General features: G+C 32.9%; 1 pseudogene; it reads left to right on the top strand.

Annotated features, from left to right (window-relative positions):
* The first annotated feature begins 9,202 nt into the window (after positions 1-9,202).
* LOC142633337 (calcium-transporting ATPase 12, plasma membrane-type-like) lies at positions 9,203-14,494 on the top strand (annotated as a pseudogene).
* The last annotated feature ends 344 nt before the right edge of the window (positions 14,495-14,838 follow it).

The raw sequence follows: 14,838 nt of genomic DNA, 5'->3' as shown, positions 1-14,838 counted from the left end.
TTAACTCACTAAATTCATGTAGGGCATTAAAAAGGAGTAATGCATGATTAAAAAAAAAATGTTAAAGGTACAGACTATTTTTTATAATATTTTTACAAATTATTGATGTAGTCAATTTTTTAATGATTTTTTATTTAACCCTACCATTAATGTTACTTTTTTTATTTATTAATAACCATTCACTACATTACTAGTTTGTAAATTTTTTGTAACGTTACTCTTCAAATTTTTTTGTAAAATTTGTATATGTAACGTTACTCCTCAAAAAGACTAAAAATAGCCACTAACTTAGTAGGTCCCATTATTAATAAGAACAGCTAAAGCCTTTATTTTATTCTTAAGACTAGTCTTATCCCAATTAGGTGAAACAATATTCTCAAAATAAAAAAAATTAGGTGAAACATTTCGTGTAGAAGAAAAATTTGGCAATGGTTATTCCATTTGCCGACAGCCAAGCCAAGTGAACATTGTGTATGTATGGACTAATTAAAACCGCGTTGGTCAACATCGGCGTGCTTATCCCACCCCCACCCCCACCCCCCTTATTTATTTTTAACGGGTTAAAATGCTTTTCCATTTGCTTTTTTATACTTATATATGAGATGAAATTCGTAAATGTTTGATGAAATAATAATACCATATATTTTTTTTGTGGAGCTTCTCAAGTGACAACAAGGGTTCACGTTTCCGTCGTTATAAGTCCATATCGTGATTCTTTTTCACCGTGCACGGCCGTCCTCAGTGTCAGTCAGAGACTAAGATTATCATCAATTGCATGCCATCAGATATGGCGATATAGAAATGAGAATCTAAAGATTGATAACGAGGATAAGTTAACTTTTGTCCTAACATTCTTAATTTCTTTCTCATTCTTAGCATTAATTTTTTAATTTTTTGTATTTTTTTTTAAATCAATACTTTTTTTGAGAAAGTTTTTAAATCAATAATAAATATTTATAATTGAGAGTTCTGTAAGTCAATTGGCACTTCTTGATATATTCAATGTCTGACTTAGGTTAAACCAATTCTTTATTCTATCCACATTATTTTTTTAAATCTATTTTTTCTTTTCACATAATTCTATACCTAATAACTTCATAACGCCATATATAAAAGATTCTAAAAAAGAAAAAAAAAAAAAAAACTATAGTTAAAAGTTCAAATTCATGCCTAGTATTACATTAATAAAACAACTAAAATAATGGTTAATCAACATCATGCACTAATATTCAGCGAAAAAAAGGGTGAGACAATTATTGGTATCTTGGTTAAGGATTTCAGCATTTCCCAATCATGTTTGTAAGTTGCAAAAATCCCTTTATGGTCTTAAACAAGCACCAAGGGCTTGGTTTGAGAGGTTTTCTTCCCATCTTCTTCATTTGGGCTTCATAGCTTCTATTGCTGACTCTTCTCTTTTCATTCTAAGGCATGGGAAGTTCTTGGTCTATTTGTTGGTATATGTTGATGATATTGTGCTTACTGGCAATAGTCCTTCCTTCTTGCAATCTCTAATTCTTTAGTTAAGCTCTGAATTTGAACTCAAGGACCTTGGTAATCTCCACTACTTTCTTGGGTTACAAATTACACGTTCTCATAATGGTCTTTTTCTTACTCAGACCAAATATGCTCATGATCTTCTTCAGAAGCACAATATGATCTCTGCTAAGCCTATTAAGACTCCTTGTGCCCCTAATCTCAGATTGGTTCCTGCCACAGATTCCTTGCTTGCCAATCCTCACGAGTATCAAAGCATTGTTAGGTCTCTTCACTGTTGGACCTTCACCAGACTAGATCTCAGTTTTGCTGTGTATCAAGTTTGTCAATACATGTCAGCTCCTTGTGATACTCATTTGGTTGCAGCTAAGCGTATTTTGAGGTATGTAAATGGGCCTCCCAATTTGGGAATTTTCTTTAGGCCTGGTCCTTTATCCCTCTCTACCTTCTCTGATTTTGATTGGGTCGGTGATCCGTTTGATCGTCGCTCTACTACTAGTTTTTTGGTCTATCTTGTTTCAATCCCATCACCTGGAGTGCTAAGAAACAGGGCATTGTCTCTTGCTCTTCCACCGAGTCAGAGTATCGCACTCTGGCCACCACTGCTGCTGAGTTGTGTTGGATTCGCCAGGTGTTGAAAGATCTTGGTATTTTTCTCTCCTTTGCTCCTAAACTCTAGTGTGATAATGTCTCTACCCTTGCCATTGCTTCTAATCCTGTTTTCCATGCTCGCACCAAGCATGTGGAGGTGGATTATCATTTTGTGTGTGAGAAAGTGCTTCGCAGAGATCTTCAAGTGCGTTATATTGCCACTAGTGATCAGCTTGCTGATATATTTACAAAGAGTCTCTCTTCTTCTTGTTTCCTCTTTTTGCGCTCCAAAACCATGGTCTCTGTTGACCCTTTGGTTTTGAGGGAGGATGAAAGTGGAGTTACTGAATCTGACAATGAGAAGAAGAAGCAACAGGAAGTTCCAACACTCCAATGGTAACTTTTGTCTAAAAAGAGAACTGAGCTTAAAACGGTGGCATTTGGTTAAATGAGACATGACACCGTTTTTATATTGACTCACGTGTGTTTAGTGTGGTGCTCTCCATCTAATCAGAATTCAGTCTACCTTCTTCTATTGTTGACTTGCTCTATTTCTCTCAAGCTTCCAAATTCAGAAATTTTGATGATAGATATTTATAGATATTTGTATAGCTGTATTGTCCGTCGGTTAGAAGTTTGTTAGAGTTAGTTAGATAGAACCTTCTAGAGTAGTTACGTACTGTGTAATATATAAACAGAGGATACGTTATGTAATTCATTCATGCAAGCTTAATAGAATTCCATTTTTTTAATTCTTCGCTCTCTCTCTCTCTGTTTCAACCAATCCGCCATTATTAAAACCATCAAGCTTGCTTTTCTTCACCTTCTTCTCCTCTCCTCTCTCTCATTTTTTTTCTCTTAAAGAAAAAAAAAATATTAATAGAAGTATACCATGAATTTCCTTGAAAAATGTTACATGCATATCTAGTTCTCTGTCCAATCATAAATGGCCATGTCATATTACTAAATTCAAGTGATGCATTAAAAAATAAAACCAATTAAAAATCACCATGTACTTCTTAGTAGGTCTCATTATTAATAGGAACAACTAAACTCTTGTTTCTATTTTTAGAAAAAAATTTGCAACCTAATGGTTTAGCACAACTATGATTTTTAAGCCAAATTTTTACTATATCCATTTGGAATTCATTTATTTTGTTGAAATTGAAAACTTTTTGCTGAAAATATTATAAATAAAAGTAAAAGTTAGCTGAAAAGTACAGTGTGACCCATAAATAATACTAAAAAGTGCAGTGAGAATCATGAATAGTAGCAAAAATAAGCTAAATAGTAAAATAAATTGGCAAAAATAATCTTTACCAAACGAACATGATTGTAACATTCAATAAAGCACAATGGTATCGTTTCCAAGAATAATTCAATATAATGTAGTTATATGCTCAAATTTAATGAACTGCAACTACGGTATATTGTATCTAAATTTTACACAATAATTTATCCTATTGAGAGCCTTTTATATTCAGACCAAATACAGTTAGCACTAAAAATCCTACGCATGCATAGGTGTATAATGAATGAGATAACTCTTCCTCGGAAGTAAACGACAGCTTGATCATGTATGCACAGGGATGGAGCTATGCTTTGGCATTGGGGGGCAATCGCCCCCCGAACTTTTTTGGAAATTTGATTTATGCATATATATATATATATAGACACAAGTTTAATATTTGACTCCAAAATATATACACTTAGCTCCCCTCCAAAATATTTACAAATTACCCCATGAAACATCAAAAAAAAAAAAAAAAATCGACTAACCTTCCTTTTTGCCCAATTGTCCCTAGAATAATTGAAAAACCTTTAGACAAAACCTTAAAACCAGAAAAAACAAACCACAGTCCTCTCTCTGCGATGTGTTGTGTGAGGGAGAAACTCTAGCTACTCTGCCCCTTTTTTTTAATTTTATGAAACCCAATCTCCGTCTCCCAGCTCTTGCTTCTCTCTCTGCTTGTATGCAGTGACAAAGTATAGAACTAGTAGTGATGCGGGTAGTAACTGATATTTCTCAATATTCAAGTATAAAGGTGTGGTCTCTAATATGTAGACCAAAAAAGAAAAGAAAATGTTTTTGATAAAAACAAACTTGCGGCTATTGTTAGAGTACTAGAGTACTGGGTAGTGCTGTAGAGACTAATAAGAAGAGGAAAAAAGAAAAAAAGAAAAAAAGAAATTGGTTGTTTGTTTGACTTTTGTGGTCTTAGGACAATAGAAAAGTTGTTTATTTAATGTTTTGTAATGATTTAAAAAAAAAAAACTTTGTAATGAATTGTTAATATTAATATTGTTGTGAGTTTATTATCAATAAATTATCAACATTAAAATTGTTATGTTCTGTGGGCGTGTTTATTTTATGTTTGGGATTAATTTCATGGGGAATGCTGTGGATTTGGGTGTCCCTACCAAAAGTTAAAAAATTATAACCGCGTTGGTCACTTTTGGTGCTTGTGTCTTGCCCTTCCTCTGCTCTTTCCTCTTGCTTTGTTTTTGTCTGTAACGTTTCTTCTTTTATGAAGAATGAATATTCATTTTAAAATTAAAAAAAAAAATTCATTGACAGCGGTGGACCGTTGGTGGTGACTTCTTCAGCTTCTTTGGGCCTCCGATAACATCATCATTACAAATATCAACACAGAAGTTCATTGTTTTGTTGGTTTGTTTTTTGATTTTAATGAGATTTTTAATTGGATGTTGATGTGGCGTTATATTATAATTTAAAGTCGTATATAATTATAAAAGTGGAGAGAAAATTTAATTAAATTTCAAATTAGATTTTAATTGTGGGCTAATTTTCTGCTATGTGTCTACTTAAGTTTTTTTTAATATTTGTACTAAGTAGGTTAATGAGTGCAAAATACTAAAATTTCAATATTAATGAACTATAAAAAATAAAAAACCAATCATATTTCTATTTAACAAAAATCACATGTTCTATCTTATTAAAATTTAGAATAAAAATGATCATAAGTAGTAGTATTGAACTTAAGAAGGAATTTAAACATCCATCTAATAACATTTATTTTTTCAAATAATTCAATTAATAGTGTATATTTTTATGGCAAAAAAATGTGTTTATTTTTAAATTTATCCATGTATATGCACATGTTACAAACTACCATTGTTAGTAATAAGTGAGTAAAAATCATGTCTTAATGCTTCACTTTACCCTATTAATTTTATTTTGCTCCAAAGTTTTTTTTTTTTTTTCAATTTATAAAGTAACTTAATCTTTTTTCTTATATAAAAAAAAAAAGAGATATATGAAAGTTTTTTTTATTCATGATAAGTATATGAAAAAGTGATTTTACTCTGATTAACCTTTTATTTTATTTTTTGAATAGAAGAATACCAGGAATATTTACTTGAATAATGTTACGGATCTAGTATTTTTCTGTCCCATCATAAATGGCCACGTCATATCACTAAATTTATGTAGTGCATTCAAAAAGAGTAATGCATAATAAAAGAATAAAAAGTAATGCTATAACACAAATTATTTTGTAACATTTTTACAAATTATTAATGTGACCAATTTTTATTGATTTTCATCTAGACTCATCATTAACGCTACTTTTTTATTTACTAATAACCATTGATCACATTAGCAGTTTGTAATAATTTTTGTAAAAGAATTTGTATCTTTAGTATTACTCTTCAAAGAGTCCAATTAAAAATAGCCACCTACTTTTTAGTAGGCCCCATTATTAATAAGAACAACTAAAGCCTTGTTTTTATTCTTAAGAGAAAAAAATTGTTGTAATTTGAAATAATCACTTCGCGCAACTATGATTTTTAAACCTAACTTTTATTATGACTTCCAAAAAAAAAAGAAAAACCTAACTTTTAATGGGTAGCATATGCTTTTAAACAAGTGCAAAATGATAAAGACTAGTCTTATCTCAATTAGGCGAAACATTTTCGTGTAGAAGAAGGATTTCTTTCCTGCTCCATTTTTCACGGCAATGGAACTAATTAAAACCGCGTTGGTCAACATTGGCGTGCTTATTCCCCCCCTCCCCCCTCCTTTTTTTTACGGGTGAAAATGCTTTTCCATTTGCTTTTATGTATATATGAGATGAAATTCGAACATGTCCTCAAAGTCATAGTAATGAGTATATTTAAATAAATAAATAAATATATATATATATATATATATATATATATATATAAAATTTTATGCCCACTACAATTTTATAAATTGATTATAATTTGATGAAATGGTAAATTGTGATTAGTATATATAAAAAAAAAGTAATATTAATAATTAATTGAAGATATATAGGTTTGAGAGAAAAAGTTGAGTTATGAAATGAGTAGTTTTAGGATCATATTCTATTTCACAATTTTTTGTCATAATTTTGATGTAACAAACTTTGAATAGTTGTCTATTATTTATATATGGGCTCAACTTTTTTTTTTTTTTTTTTTTTTCTATTCTATCACATTACAATTGTAGTAAAAAAGTGAAATAAGCTATGGTAATAAATTTTTCATTTGGAAATAAGTTGTGTTATTAGCCTATTGTGTTTAGCTCCATGTAGGACTGTAAATGAACCAAACCCATCATGAATAACTTGGGCTCGGCTCGATAAAAAGTTTGTTTATGTTTGTTTATTTATAAATAAGCCAAGTTTGAACTTTAGTTTTAGGCTTGTTTAATAAATAAGCTAAGTCCAAGCAAAAAATTTTGTTCACGAACAAGCTCGTGAGCTATTAGGCTTGATACACAACAATTCAAGTGTAGACTCATTTATAAGTTTATATGTGTTATCTAAATATACTCATTACTCATATCTTAATAATGACATGGCCAACATGAGACTACTATACCTTAATTTTTTCTTCCCTTTAAATTGATCAAGAACTACTTTAGACTATAGTTACATTTAAAAATAAATAAATAATTAAGTAGGTCACATATGATCATTTTCTATCAATTATCTAAAGTAAAGTTATGAAATACGTTAGTATTTTCTCATTCATAATAGTTACAAACAGGTATTTTCTAGTCCTTCACCATCTAACGTGAATGTAAAAATTGTATTTTGAACAATTGCTGGACCTGTAGACAATGAATGATGAATGAATAAATTTATTATGTAAACTATTAATTTGAATAATAGCTAATCATAAGTAATACTAGATGCATGATAAAATGAGTATACTATTTTCTTTTTCTTTTTTCTTAATTTTAGAGATTTAAGCATTTAATAATGTAATTTTTTTAGATTTTAAGCTCAAAAACTTGATTTGAGCTCGAGTTTGAGCTTGATATTAAGTTTGAGTTTGACTTGACTAATTAATTAAACAAAACCAAGCCAAACTTAAGCTTTTTAGCTTTCGCACGAGCTCGAGCTCAAACTCAAACACTATTTTTAAGCTTGTCACAAGTTCAAACCAAGCTCGAGCTTTTGACTTTTTTCAACGAGTTAAGCTTGAACATGCATTACTCGACAAAACTCAGCTTGTTTACAGCCCTAGCTCCAGAGGTGGACAATGGACACTGGCTGACACGTGACAATGTGATGAAAGTTGAACTAAAAACGCCACTATCCATCGTATCCTTCCATACACTACGCATACAATTATAGATTGTATTACTTGTGTATTACGTTAGTTTTCACGTCTAGATCCATCATGTCTTCCCCGTTAACAACATGGTTTCGTTGACGTTGATTTTAGTTCTCAACGAGTAATGTTAGTGTATACAAAAACTTTTTGACAACTTTTTCTTAGAAGTTATTATAATTTTGAGTGGAGATCGCAATGTGTTTTTGTGTTCGAATATATTTTTTAATTCTTTGTGTGTGTTTGTTTCTAAAAAGAGAATGAGCAATTTTTAACACTGATTGATGTGGTAAGCTTACACTGATTTTCATTCAAGCTCATCACTAATATTATATTTTTACATATTATTAACAATCTCCATCAATAAGTCTCAAATTTTTTTGTATATTTTGTGTGTCTATAGACCTTCTCACTTTCTTTAAAAAATAAAATTAATTTCACAACAAATCTTGGATGACAATCTATTATTGGCCCGTTCTTATTTGAGCTCACAATTGATATCACATTTTTACTTACTACTAACAATTTCCCACATAAAGTTGTTGTGAAATTGTTGTATCCCTATTATTAATCATTAGTTTAATGAAGCTGCCAAAGGTAAATGATAAACAAAATTTCTTTATAAATAGTTTAGCTAGAATAGAAATTTAGAAATTTTCTATCTCATTTTTAGTGTTTTACTTTGTTTTATGTTAATCACAACTTGTCATTTATCATTTTTTTTTTCTCTTTTCGGATGAAATAATCAAAATTTAAATTGGTTTCTTAAAACTCTCATTCACATCCTCTGAGATTGTCCTTCACCATGTGCTCACTCATGTGACATATTTGATAAATTAATTATAGTTTGATGAAATAATAATACCACATTTGTTTTTGTGGATCTCCCCCTGTGACAACGGGGTCGACGTTTCAGCCGTTAAAAGTCCATATCAGGATTCTTTTTCACCGTAAACGGCTGTCCTCAGAGTCAGTCGGGAGACTAAGATTATCATTAATTGCATGTCATCGGATATGGCGATTAATGATTTTTTTTTCAACTCAAATTCAGTCAAGATGATATGAAAAATAAAAATCTAAAGATGGATAACGCGGTTAAGTTTTCTTTTGGCCTCGCATTATAATTTCTTTCTCATTCCTTCGAGATTTCGACGAAACTGCTTTCAAAAACTCAGTAAAATTTTTGATTAATTTCTTTCTCATTTCTTTGAGATTTCGACGAAGCTTTTTGGATAGAACTTATTTTGCTGAAATTGAAAACTGAAAACACTGTAGCAAAATAATTTTTAAATGTGTGAATAGTATTATAAGACCTATTTTTAATGAAAAAATTGTTAAAAAGTGAAATTTGTGAGACTTATTAACAGTAATTTTGTATACTGTTTATAACTGAAAGTCAATATAGGCGGCTGGATTTAAAAAAAAAAAAAAAAAAAAAAAACCCAAAACGCGGACGTAAATGCAGAACGCGTATCCAAACGCCTATATAGATGAGCCTTCCCGTTTTCTCACCACCATCTTTATCGCATCCTTTGCTTGCTGTCTCTCTCTCTCACTTTTCCATTTCTGTCTCTCTCTCTGTCTCTCTCTCTCTCGTGTTTGTATAAAGACGCTCTCACAAAAAAAAAAAGAAAAAAAAAAAGAAAAAAAAAAAAAAGTAAGTATGCAACGAAGAGAGAGGACACACGGATTTGACTAAAAAGAGGTTGACAAAAAAGTAATAAGAAATATCCTGCTGATTACTGATTGGAAGTTATTGGAACCGTGCAAATTATTGGCCCTTGGATTATACGGACGGCTGAGATTTGTGCTAGTGCACCCTGTGCAATACACGGGATCTCAATCCTTTAGTATAAAATAAGGTACCTACGTTTCCTCATCGCCATCTTTATCGCATCCTTTAATCTGCTCACTGCTTGCTTTCTTTCCAACAAACGCACCATTTCTCTTTCTCTCTCTCACTTTTCCACTCTTTCTTTGCTTCGGATTCTCAGATACATAGAGAAGCTTGAGGTCCGTATTCTGTGTCCAAACATCCTTTGATTCTTCTTTTCTTGGATATGTGTTTTTGCTAGGGCTGTCCAAACATATCCGGTGGCCTGACCCACCCGGAGACCCGACCGGAACCGATTCGAAACCGGCCGACCCGACCTACTCCGGCGGTCGGCGGTTGGCGGTGGATGTTCTCCACCCGAAACCGACTCCGTCGGTTTCGGTTTCTCTCCCCCAAAAAACCGAAAAAACCCGAATCTACCGGCGAAAAACCCATAATCCGGCGAAAACCGAGATTCCGGCGAGAAAACCCAGATTCAGACGCTATTTTACGTAGATCCGGCGAGATTTTGACCGGATCTAGCGAAATCTTATCGAATCCGGTGAGATTATCGCCGGATCTGGCGAAATCTCATAGATTCCGATAAGATTTTCGCCGGTCTGGGGTTTTCTAACCTTTTCGCCGTTTTCTCGCCTATTTCTCACCGTTTTCTCGCCTATCTCTCGCCGTTTTTTCAGATTTTTAAAGCGTTAAAAAAAGTTTACAGTAAATAAACAGAAACTTGTACCAGTAGTGCTCTGTTTGATTATGTTTTTTTTTTTAAGAAAATGTGTCATTTTTAAAAAAATATTTTTTAAAAAATTATTTTATTTTTTAATATTCGGTAACAATTTTAAATAAGTTAAAAAATAACTTCTTAACTTTCTTTATTTAGTTTAAATAGAGTTGTTTTTCAAAAAGATTTAATGAAAAATAATCTTTAAAGATAAGTTATATATTTTATATTGATCAAAAATAGTTTTTTTTTGAATTCATATTTTTTTTAATGCCATCTAACATTGAAAAATAAAGAAAATTATTTTTACATTTTCTATTGAAACAAATGAAGTGGTAAAAGTCCACTGTAATACTATTCTCAAACTTTTTTACAAATACCATACCGGATAATGGGGTTATTTGGTACTTCAATGCTAAAATTTCATTAAATATGCTGAAACAAATAGAGCTTACCATGCTTACGTGAATGCTCTTAATAAAATTTTATCTTTATTTAAAAAAAGAAAGACGCATAAAAAGCAATAGAAATTACAAGGAGTCAATAGACAAAGAGAAGCAAATTAAAACAAACCGTGTTCTTATCAAAAATAAAAAACCGTGTTATTACAAGAAGAATCTAATAACACAAACTGCAACAAACTTCAAGCATTTACAAGAAAAAAAAATCGTGTTATCTGCTCAATAGTCATAGAGAAGCAAACCGTGTTATTACAAGAAAAAAAATCTAATACCACAAACTACAACAAACTTCAAGCATTTGTGTTTTTTGGAAAAATTAAACCTCAATCTTAATTCTCACAAGCAGCTTTCATTTAATATATGATAGATTCTCTACTTGCATTAGTACGAGTATGTCTATCTATCTATTATGCAAAGTTCTTTTCCTTTTATTCCTAATTAATTAACTGTTATGTTGTGTATCTATTGATTTGTTAATTGGTCTTGTTAGTGCAGAAAGTTGTGTTTTGAGAAGCCGAAATGTCAACAAACTCTGGCCTTGACCTTGAGTCTCAGCAAACTGCGTTGCTAACGCCCAGAACTCCAAGAGAGCGTTGGAGCACGCTTGTTTTGAGCTTGCGTTTCCTCAGATCTCTTTCATCGCGCACTTCCTACTACAGTGCTTATACCAGCTTCGATGATGATACAAGAGAAGCAGTAAGCTCTTCTTCTATTTTCTTTCCCATGGATATCTATAAGTTGTATAATGAATAGCAAAGAGCTATATGGCAGACACTTCATACAACGTGTTTAAAACATATAAATATTGGGTAATTGTTAGTGACACACAAATACACAAAATTCTGTTTTTGAATTGAAATTGTGACTTCAAGATACGATTTTAGTCCAAAATTTGAATTGTGTGTACGCTTTGTGTGACAAGATGTGTGTGAGAAAGATATCCCTAAACATATATCAGATCTGATCAAGTGATGTCAACTTCTTGTGCACGGTTATACATCAACTAGTGTGAATGTGCAACGGCTAACTACCCTTCTGTTATTGCTTTTATGTGTGTATAAATACAGTGCACCCACCATGTACATGATCATTCTGTGCAGTACTATCATTTTAATTTCCTCTTCCTCTCTTCATGATTTCATTTTTGCCTTGAGTTTAACAAATAGCACTCTTGTCGGTCCAAATGGGATTACTCTGCTTTAGAACTAAAACTGAATTCAAGTTTAATAGAATAGCCAAAATACTAATTTATTTCTATTTGATATAGCAGGATATTGTGGAAAATTTAACTGAATCACCTGAAAGTGTAAATTTGGATGTTGAGAATGACAACCGTATCAGAGATGAAGACCAGCAAGAAAACATTGCCAAGATGGTAAAGGAGAAAGATTTGGATTCCATACACATGTTTGGAGGCATCAAAGGAATTGCAGAAGCTTTGGGTACTGATTTAGAGAAGGGAATCATCCATGTGCCCTCTCGATGCATAGCTGGCACACTGTCCACAACACAAACTAGTGCACTAGGCTTCCTTCAATTTCTCCTAAAATCATGCAATAATTACACCATTTTGCTTCTCTTTGTGTGCGCGGTGCTGTCACTTGGCTTTGGTGTCAAGGCGGAAGGCCTGAGAACTGGTTGGTATGAAGGGGTCATCATAATTCTTGCCATCATCATACTTGTGGTCATTGATTCATTGCATAATCAGTGTCGACTTAAACATTCCCAAAGGATGTCAGGGATGCATGAACCATTTCATGTTATTAGAGGGGGAAGTCCACAGGAAGTAATCGGTGGCAATGTTTTGATTGGTGACATAGTATGCCTAGAGATGGACTATATCGTTCCTGCTGATGGTTTGATCATTGAAGGATCCTTAATTCTGGATGATGATTTAGAGTCCACCATTAATGAGAAGAACCCTTTTTTGTTCTATGGTGCAAAGGTGATTAATGGAAAGGGTCGCATGCTAGTTGCATCAGTGGGCATGAACACTAGATTGGATGGTTTGATGAAGCAGGATACCCCTGTCCCCGAAAAGACCCCATTACCAGCGCAAATTGACAAGGTCAACAAAGGCACACAAATTTTTGGTCTTTCAGTATCTATCCTCATCCTTGTAGTGTTATTCCTCCGTTTTATGCTTCTGAAGGAAGATAGTAAGTCTAGCCTCCCAGACCTCAAGGAGAAACCAAAGGCAATCAAAGAGATAATGGATGCAATTGAGAAAATTGTGATGAAACCAAATGGGAAGATTAGTACCTTAACGACTTCACTTGCTACATTGCTGGTTGGAGTAATGGAAGGAATACCTTTTGTAATCACTTGCCATCTCTTATTGGAATAAGAAGATGATGTCTGAATACTCTGAACAGGATTTTGTTCAAGAACCTTTTGCTTGCCTCACCATGAGTTCAGTCACAAGTATTTGCATTGAAACAGCAGATTGGTGTATGCCAAACTCGGTGCCAGTTGGAATGGAAATAGGAGCTTTGAAAGATGCCGGATTTAACATCATTCTGGTTTCACAAGATAATGTGTCAGTGTTGGAAACCATAGCTCACAAGTGTGGACTATCTCCCTGCTCAAATGCAATGGTGCTTGAAGAATTTCAGAAATTCTGCAATGAAGAGAGGATGAATAAAGTTGATCAAATCATCTTGATAGGAAGCTCAATCCCATCTGACCAGCTCACTTTAGTGCAATGTTTGAAGAATAAAGGCCATATAGTAGCAATGGTGGGAGTTAAAACAAATGCAATTCCAGCACTAAAAGAAGCTGATGTGGGGATTACTATGAGGAATTGTAGCACTTATATGGCTACAGCAAGTTCTGGCATCATCATTGGTGATGGAAATTTCAGATTCTTGGTCACCATTTCAAGGTTTGGAAGATGTACTTTCGAGAATATTCAGAAGTATATCCAACTGGAGCTCACCATGAATATAGCAGGGCTTTTGATAACCTCTATCACGACAATGTTTTGCGGATATTCTCCAATTACGCCTATCCAATTGCTATGGGCAAACTTTGTTGTGTCACTTCTTGGTGGCATTGGACTGTTGACCGAGCCTCCAACAGAGGAACTGATGGAAAAGCTGCCATTGAAACAAACTAAACAACTTATCACCAAGGCCATGTGGAGAAACATTGTCTCTCAAGCTCTCTATCAAGTTACCATCTCAGTGGCATTCCAATTCAAAGGGCAAACTATCCCGGGTATTAGCAATAAGGATAGTAAAACCATTATCTTTAATAGTTTTGTTCTCTGCCAATTATTTAACCAAGTAAATGCAAGGGAATTGGAGAAGAAGAATGTGTTTAAGAGCATTCATCGGAACCCATTGTTTTGGGTTTCTGTTGGTGTTATTCTCATACTGCAGGTGGCTTTTATTGAGATTGCACATATTATCGTAGGCAATGCAAGATTGAATTGGGTGCAGTGGTTTAGTTGTCTTATTGCTGGGATGGTTTCATTGGCTATTGATTGGGTTTCAAAGTGCATGGCTGAGTTATAGAATTGCTTGACTAGACTACTTGGCTCACATCTAAGAACTATTGATATCCCTCTAGGTTCCACTTCTAACCTTGGCCCATAATAGGGATTTTTTTAAGAGTTTCAATATATTCTTAAGGTCTATGAGAAAAAGAATTGACATTATGTAATCTGAACTCTCTATGTCGTCTGGCTTGTATCTGAACTCTCTTTGTTGTTGTACTCTTTGTTTGTTTATTAATGCCATCTTATTTCCCTATAAAAAAAAAAAGCATAAACAAAGGACATACTCTTGCCAAGATTGACAGAGGATAATGTTTAAATATTTACTATTATGAAAACAAAATCTATAAAATATGCTTTTATTCTGTTGACTTTCAAGAATATTATGCATACTGGTCTAAGTTAATCATATTTTAGCGGATCTGACCATATACATAATTGAATCATTAACCTTGGTATGAGGCCAATAATATCAATTCAAGAGGATTTTAGTCCAATTCTGTTTTGCTAAGTATGACTAACCAACGATTGCACTCATTGCCTTATCCCATTTTGACAACTGGTCACATCTATACTTCGAAGTTTTTTTTTTGGGTAAGTACTTCCATCATAGTGTTATCTGTTGACAATGATTAGGGCTCTAATCTAGCCAAACCAA

The sequence above is a fragment of the Castanea sativa genome, chromosome 5 (genome assembly GCF_040712315.1).
Source record: "Castanea sativa cultivar Marrone di Chiusa Pesio chromosome 5, ASM4071231v1".
NCBI classification, from domain to species: Eukaryota; Viridiplantae; Streptophyta; class Magnoliopsida; order Fagales; family Fagaceae; genus Castanea; species Castanea sativa.
The sequence above is the reverse complement of the archived record's forward strand: the minus strand, read 5'-3'. Positions and strand labels throughout refer to the sequence as shown.